We start from the raw sequence: 8,429 nt of genomic DNA on the forward strand, positions 1-8,429 counted from the left end.
CATTTTCAAAATGTGAAATCCTAATAATAACATATTACAATAATGATTTTTTGAGCATTGAACCTAATAATGAATAAGGGACATCCGTAACCCATATCAAACTATTGTCGACATCCTTAACCCATATCAAACTATTGTCGACATTTAATTGGCGTATTGTCTTTAAGCTTCAAATTTGTTTACACCCACTGATGATTAAAAAAAATAATCCTATTTCCGACATTGACTCTACTTGAAACACATAAAGGAAGAAGTGACCCTTCCACTTTTCATTCAGTTTAATTTCGTCGGAGATAAAAAAAAAATGAACAGAAAAGGGGTTGAATAAAAGGAAATGTGGTGTATTTCAATGAGACAGCAACCCAACGACACAAATAATCGAAAGGCATCTAGAGTGCAACATTCAACCTTAAACAATAGACATTTATTATACAACATCATGTAAAGCTCAAAGCTCTATCCGATTCTAAAAAAAAATGATTATTTTGCAAAAAGTATTAGATATTTGTCATTATTTATAATCGAGTACCTTCGAGACCTATTGCGACGGACTGCCAACCAAGGCAACCATTGCAAGTTACGCAACGCTGATAACTTTGTCGTTTCACAGTGCAGAGTAAGCCTATATCAGAGCTCCTTTATCCAATCTGTAGTTAAACTTGGATATATTTTGTGAAAAGAGTCGCAGGATCTACTGACTCGTCAAAAGTACCTAAGATCACTCCCGGATTTACGCTAGGCTAGTATTGCCCAGTCTTTAGTTTTCTGTGTAGTATTTTCGACTTATGAGATTTTATACTCCCTTAGGCATCTTCTGCCTCTTTTTTACACACGTTACTCAAAGTGTGATCGTATTCACTTTAGATACAATATTGATCATTGACATATATTGTAGCATGCAAATAATTAAATACACGGTAATGATATAATTCAATGACACCAGTAGCCTCGTTGAGTTTACGAGACTTAAAAACAAACATGAGGGAGAACAAATATACGAAGAAGAAGAAAACAAAATAAGATTTGTGTATGTGTTTGTGGATAACTGCAATCAAATTATTTGCAAGATAAAAAAGGAAACTTTTTTGGTCTATTCAATCTAATCAAAAAACTTTCTGAAATTTTCTTCATTTTGCTTATTTGTCATCACATTTCTATCAGATGTTATAATGTCAAGATAGAACACAGAGACATTTGGTGAACAGTAAAAGACTTTACCATGTTTCGTATATGTGTTTAGGGAAACTTGAGACAACCAAATAGGTTATATTACTAAATGCAACGTTTTTAACTATTGTGATGGAATCGAAAATGCTCTACTCTCTCAATTTCTCGGCGAAAACGGGTATTAAAGGACCAAGTTTAGCAAAATCGTTCGGCTACACAGCTTATTAAAAAAACATGCATTTTCTATTATAAAATATCTACGCGTTCTTTTCCAAATAAGTTATTTTTCCAATGGGAAATTGAAATTTGATTACTGACTTATATTATCTATTGGACAGTTTTAATCTCGGTATTCAAAAGTAGTTTTAACACAATTTCATGCAACTAAACTTCATTCTATCACTTGGACCGTTACAAAAACTATTTCCTGTTGATATTGATATTTAAAATGTTACTGACATGCACACGACATAATGTACAGATAACTTGATAGGAGAATAAACTAGACAAGAAAAAAATAAATGATCAAGCATCAAAACTATTTTCAATCAACTAACAGTCATTTGTTTTGAAACGGTGAGAAATTTAAAGTATAACGTAATACTTCCAAATCAATTTAACTTGTAAGGATTAATGTTTTATTCGTTGGTTAAATGGTATGTTATTCTCTATTTAGTCTAAACAATTCAAGTATTACATTGTGTTAATATTGAATTAGCGCATCAGTCTGATTGGAATACATATCCTATGTCCACGCTTCCCTTACAATGATTTGAGAACACTCCGTTTGTCTGTTTGATCTGATAATAATTACGTCAAGAAATGAATTTCGGTCTCAAAATTATAAAAGGTATGGATCACTACGACAAAACCCGACCTACCGAACAGGGGCCTATTTATCGAAACTATCCTAAGATCGGTCCTAAGAATTTCTTAGGACAGAAATTAGGATAAAGTTAGGACCGGCTTACGACATGTCTCTTCATGCACATCGAAGCTATCTTAGGATTATCTTAGCTAGGATGTCCTAACCGCTGTCCTAAGTATTGGCGTAAAAGAAAATAACATATTAAAAATGAAAAAAATGAAAATATTGTATCAAATTTAACCAATAACTATAATTTAAAAAAAGATAAATAATTAGAAAATAATTATTAGTTTTAAATTAAAGGTGATAAATACTTTTTATATTATAATTGTACATTTAAACTCATAAAACAAAACACAAGACAAAAAATATAACTACGTTTTGTATAAGAATTGAAACAAACGAATTGTAAATAGTTAAAATAAAATATATAATCGGTAAAATCAAGGATTTGTATAGTATACAAATCCTTGGTAAAATCATTATATGCTTTGAGTGAGCTGAATTCGAAGTGTCACGGTTTCATACTTAAAAGTTCAAAGGCAAATCTCGTGAATCTTTCGTATAAATACTGAGTACTTTAGCTATTTTATTACTGCAAATAACATGCGATGATACGTGTGAATATAAGATACGAAATTCGAATTATACCGATGCAAAACTACAGACTCTCCTGGAAGACGTGGTCAAGAGTAACACTTTGCTTTTTGGTAAATTGTCAAATGTTGCAACAAATGGTGCTGAAAAGAGGAATAGGGATTTAATATACATTAAGGGAACTACCATTTGATTTTTATGGGGGAGAGGGACTAGGATGAAACTTGAAAAAAGGCAGGACAGGAGTTTGGAGTAAAAAAAAAGGCAGGATGAGAAACATTGCAAAAAAAAAAAAGCAAGATCACAATTTACATGTATGTAAAAAAAAGACAGGATAAACTAATGAAAAAAGGCAGGACCGAATAGAGTGAAAAATAAAAAGGAAGGGCAGAGATTACAACAAAAAAAAAGCTAGCATCCTAGCCCCCCCCCCCCCCCCCCCCCCCCCCCCCCCCCCCCCCCCCGTCATAAAAATCAAATGGTAGTTCCCTAAAGAGAATGCAACCAATACAGCAATACAGGCCATATTTGTTTATAACGTCCTGGTGTTATGGTATGATTCGTGGGTCTATATGCTTAAGGACTTGAGTTCGAATCCCAGCATAGACACTGGATTTTTTTCTACATAAATTTTGATAGTTAGTCTTTTCCATATAAATAATTCTAAGTTCTAAGTTTTATTGTGGATTTGAGATCATTTGACATTCCCGCCAAAATGTTGCCAAACAAAGGAAAGCATGCAAAACAAAGAAACTAAGTATATGTAAGAGAATGATAATCCCTTTCTTCATGAATAAGTACGAGCGTTAGCACTTAGAATATTGTAAAGTGCTCAAGGCTCAAATGATCTATTCAAGAATTAGTTTCATTGTCAGTGCAATGTTTATAATTGATGCATGACTTCCTTTTTCGGCATGTCATTTATGGATAAGTTTTAGTGATGTGAGGACTTTCTTATCATTTGGGAAATATTTAAAAAAAAATGCGTTATAGATATTAGGTGACACAACAGTAGAAAGAAAAGGTAGGAATTGTATGTTTCCTGATTGTGAGTATGAATGTAAATCATGTAATATTTTAGTGAGGAATTATCCTTTTTTATTTACAGTTAAAATCAATTAATACATTTGAGTTACAACTAAATTTTATTTCACAGCCAATAAGATTTAGGTTATTTTTTTATCTGAAAGAATTTTTTATCTTTTTTTTGCATTGCTTTGGTATTGTTTAATTTTATAGTAATTTGAAGTTATTAATATTTTCATAATAAAATTCGATTCACGGTACCAATTTTACTGCACCAGTAAACTTCAACTTATTTTGAGATTTTTGTTTGTTTCACAATTCAACTTATTGTCAGTTTCAATCACTGTGTGATAAATCCTTTCAATCTGATAAATGTGCTTCGGGGCAGTTGTAACTCATTTATAGAAACTCTTTGTTTTGAACTGTAAATAGACCCAAATAATAGGATAATCCCTAACTAAGAACATGATTTACATTCATTCTTCACAATTAAGAGGCATCCAATTCTACAATTTCATTGGTCGAGAGTACTTTGCTATATTCTAAAGCTAAGGTGATCTGGCAGGGGTGATCACCCCTAGTTGAACAAAGGAGCCGGGATGTAAGATTGGAAGTGAACAGTGTTCACATCTTTATTTGATATCTTTACTTCATTGCTTCTGTATGTTTCCTTTCTGTTCTACTTAATGTTTAGAAGATTGCACATCAAAGCAATGTCGTGACTAAGGGTATTATAAATCAGTAAGTGTCACCTATCAGTGAAATAATAATTCCATCTTAACCATAGATTGACTACCATCACATGTCAGTGAGACCTAAATACCAACTTTATCATAAATTGACTAGCATAACCTGTCAGTGGGACAACAGAACTATTGTTAACATGGATTGACTAGCATCTCTGTCAGTGGGACAACAATACCATCTTTAACATGGATTGACTAGCATCACCTGTTAGTGAAACAAAAATACCATCTTAACCATAGATTGACTACCATCACCTGTCAGTGCCTGACAGTGAGACCTAAATACAATCTTTAACAAAAATTGACTAGCATCACCTGTCAGTGAGACCCCAGTACTATCCTAACCATAGACTGACAACCATCACCAGTCAGTGAGACCACAATACCATCTTTAACATGGATTGACTTGCATCACCTGCCAATGAAACTATAATGCCATCTTAAGCATGAAATCACTAGCATCACCTGTCAGTGCGACCACAATACCATCTTCACCACAGATTGACTAACATCACCTGTCAGTGAGACCACAATAACATCTTTATCATACTTGCATTTGGAATAAACTATTATTATTATTATTACCATAGATTGACTAGCATCACCTGCCAATGAAACTATAATGCCATCTTAAGCATGAAATCACTAGTATCACCTGTCAGTGAGACCACAGTACCGTCTTTAAAATGGATTGAATAGCATCACCTATCAGTGAGACCACAATAACATCTTTATCATACTTGCATTTGGAATAAACTATTATTATTATTACCATAGATTTACTTGCATCACCTGCCAATGAAACTATAATGCCATCTTAAGCATGAAATCACTAGCATCACCTGTCAGAGAGACCACAGTACCGTCTTTAACATGGATTGACTAGCATCACCTGTCAGTGAGACCCCAGTACTATCCTAACCATAGACTGACAACCATCACCTGTCAGTGAGACCACAATACCATCTTTAACATGGATTGAATACTATCACCTGTCAGTGCGACCACAATACCATCTTCACCACAGATTGACTGACAAGTGAGACCACAATTACATCTTTATCATACTTGCATTTGGAATAAACTATTATTATTATTATTACCATAGATTAACTAGCATCACCTGCCAATGAAACGATAATGCCATCTTAAGCATGAAATCACTAGCATTTCCTGTCGGTGAGACCACAGTATCGTCTTTAACATGGATTGAATAGCATCACCTATCATTGGGACAACAGAACCATTGTTAACATGGATTGACTAGCATCTCTGTCAGTGGGACAACAATACCATCTTTAACATGGATTGACTAGCATCACCTGTTAGTGAAACAAAAATACCATCTTAACCATAGATTGACTACCATCACCTGTCAGTGCCTGACAGTGAGACCTAAATACAATCTTTAACATAGATTGACTAGCATCACCTGTCAGTGAGACCCCAGTACTATCCTAACCATAGACTGACAACCATCACCTGTCAGTGAGACCACAATACCATCTTTAATATGGATTGAATACTATCACCTGTCAGTGCGACCACAATACCATCTTCACCACAGATTGACTAATATCACCTGTCAGTGAGACCACAATAACATCTTTATCATACTTGCATTTGGAATAAACTATTATTATTATTATTACCATAGATTGACTAGCATCACCTGCCAATGAAACTATAATGCCATCTTAAGCATGAAATCACTAGCATCACCTGTCAGTGAGACCACAGTACCGTCTTTAAAATGGATTGAATAGCATCACCTATCAGTGAGACCACAATAACATCTTTATCATGCTTGCATTTGGAATAAACTATTATTATTATTACCATAGATTGACTTGCATCACCTGCCAATGAAACTATAATGCCATCTTAAGCATGATATCACTAGCATTTCCTGTCGGTGAGACCACAGTATCGTCTTTAACATGGATTGAATAGCATCACCTATCATTGGGACAACAGAACCATTGTTAACATGGATTGACTAGCATCTCTGTCAGTGGGACAACAATACCATCTTTAACATGGATTGACTAGCATCACCTGTTAGTGAAACAAAAATACCATCTTAACCATAGATTGACTACCATCACCTGTCAGTGCCTGACAGTGAGACATAAATACAATCTTTAACATAGATTGACTAGCATCACCTGTCAGTGAGACCCCAGTACTATCCTAACCATAGACTGACAACCATCACCTGTCAGTGAGACCACAATACCATCTTTAATATGGATTGAATACTATCACCTGTCAGTGCGACCACAATACCATCTTCACCACAGATTGACTAACATCACCTGTCAGTGAGACCACAATAACATCTTTATCATACTTGGATTTGGAATAAACTATTATTATTATTATTACCATAGATTGACTAGCATCACCTGCCAATGAAACTATAATGCCATCTTAAGCATGAAATCACTAGCATCACCTGTCAGTGAGACCACAGTACCGTCTTTAAAATGGATTGAATAGCATCACCTATCAGTGAGACCACAATAACATCTTTATCATACTTGCATTTGGAATAAACTATTATTATTATTACCATAGATTGACTTGCATCACCTGCCAATGAAACTATAATGCCATCTTAAGCATGAAATCACTAGCATCACCTGTCAGAGAGACCACAGTTCCGTCTTTAACATGAATTGACTAGCATCACCTGTCAGTGAGACCCCAGTACTATCCTAACCATAGACTGACAACCATCACCTGTCAGTGAGACCACAATACCATCTTTAACATGGATTGAATACTATCACCTGTCAGTGCGACCACAATACCATCTTCACCACAGATTGACTGACAAGTGAGACCACAATTACATCTTTATCATACTTGCATTTGGAATAAACTATTATTATTATTATTATTACCATAGATTAACTAGCATCACCTGCCAATGAAACTATAATGCCATCTTAAGCATGAAATCACTAGCATCACCTGTCAGAGAGACCACAGTACCGTCTTTAACATGGATTGACTAGCATCACCTGTCAGTGAGACCCCAGTACTATCCTAACCATAGACTGACAACCATCACCTGTCAGTGAGACCACAATACCATCTTTAACATGGATTGAATACTATCACCTGTCAGTGCGACCACAATACCATCTTCACCACAGATTGACTGACAAGTGAGACCACAATTACATCTTTATCATACTTGCATTTGGAATAAACTATTATTATTATTATTACTATAGATTAACTAGCATCACCTGCCAATGAAACTATAATGCCATCTTAAGCATGAAATCACTAGCATTTCCTGTCGGTGAGACCACAGTATCGTCTTTAACATGGATTGAATAGCATCACCTATCATTGGGACAAGAGAACCATTGTTAACATGGATTGACTAGCATCTCTGTCAGTGGGACAACAATACCATCTTTAACATGGATTGACTAGCATCACCTGTTAGTGAAACAAAAATACCATCTTAACCATAGATTGACTACCATCACCTGTCAGTGCCTGACAGTGAGACCTAAATACAATCTTTAACATAGATTGACTAGCATCACCTGTCAGTGAGACCCCAGTACTATCCTAACCATAGACAGACTGACAACCATCACCTGTCAGTGAGACCACAGTTCCATCTTTAACATGGATTGAATACTATCACCTGTCAGTGCGACCACAATACCATCTTCACCACAGATTGACTGACAAGTGAGACCACAATTACATCTTTATCATACTTGCATTTGGAATAAACTATTATTATTATTATTACCATAGATTAACTAGCATCACCTGCCAATGAAACTATAATGCCATCTTAAGCATGAAATCACTAGCATTTCCTGTCGGTGAGACCACAGTATCGTCTTTAACATGGATTGAATAGCATCACCTATCAGTGAGACCATAATATTATCTTAAGAATGGAATGACTAGCATCGCCTTTCAGTGATACCACAATGCCATTTTTATAATGGATTGACAACCATAACCTGTCAGTGGGACCACATTAC

The sequence above is a fragment of the Mytilus californianus genome, unplaced genomic scaffold (genome assembly GCF_021869535.1).
Source record: "Mytilus californianus isolate M0D057914Y unplaced genomic scaffold, xbMytCali1.0.p SCAF_3, whole genome shotgun sequence".
Taxonomy (NCBI): Eukaryota; Metazoa; Mollusca; class Bivalvia; order Mytilida; family Mytilidae; genus Mytilus; species Mytilus californianus.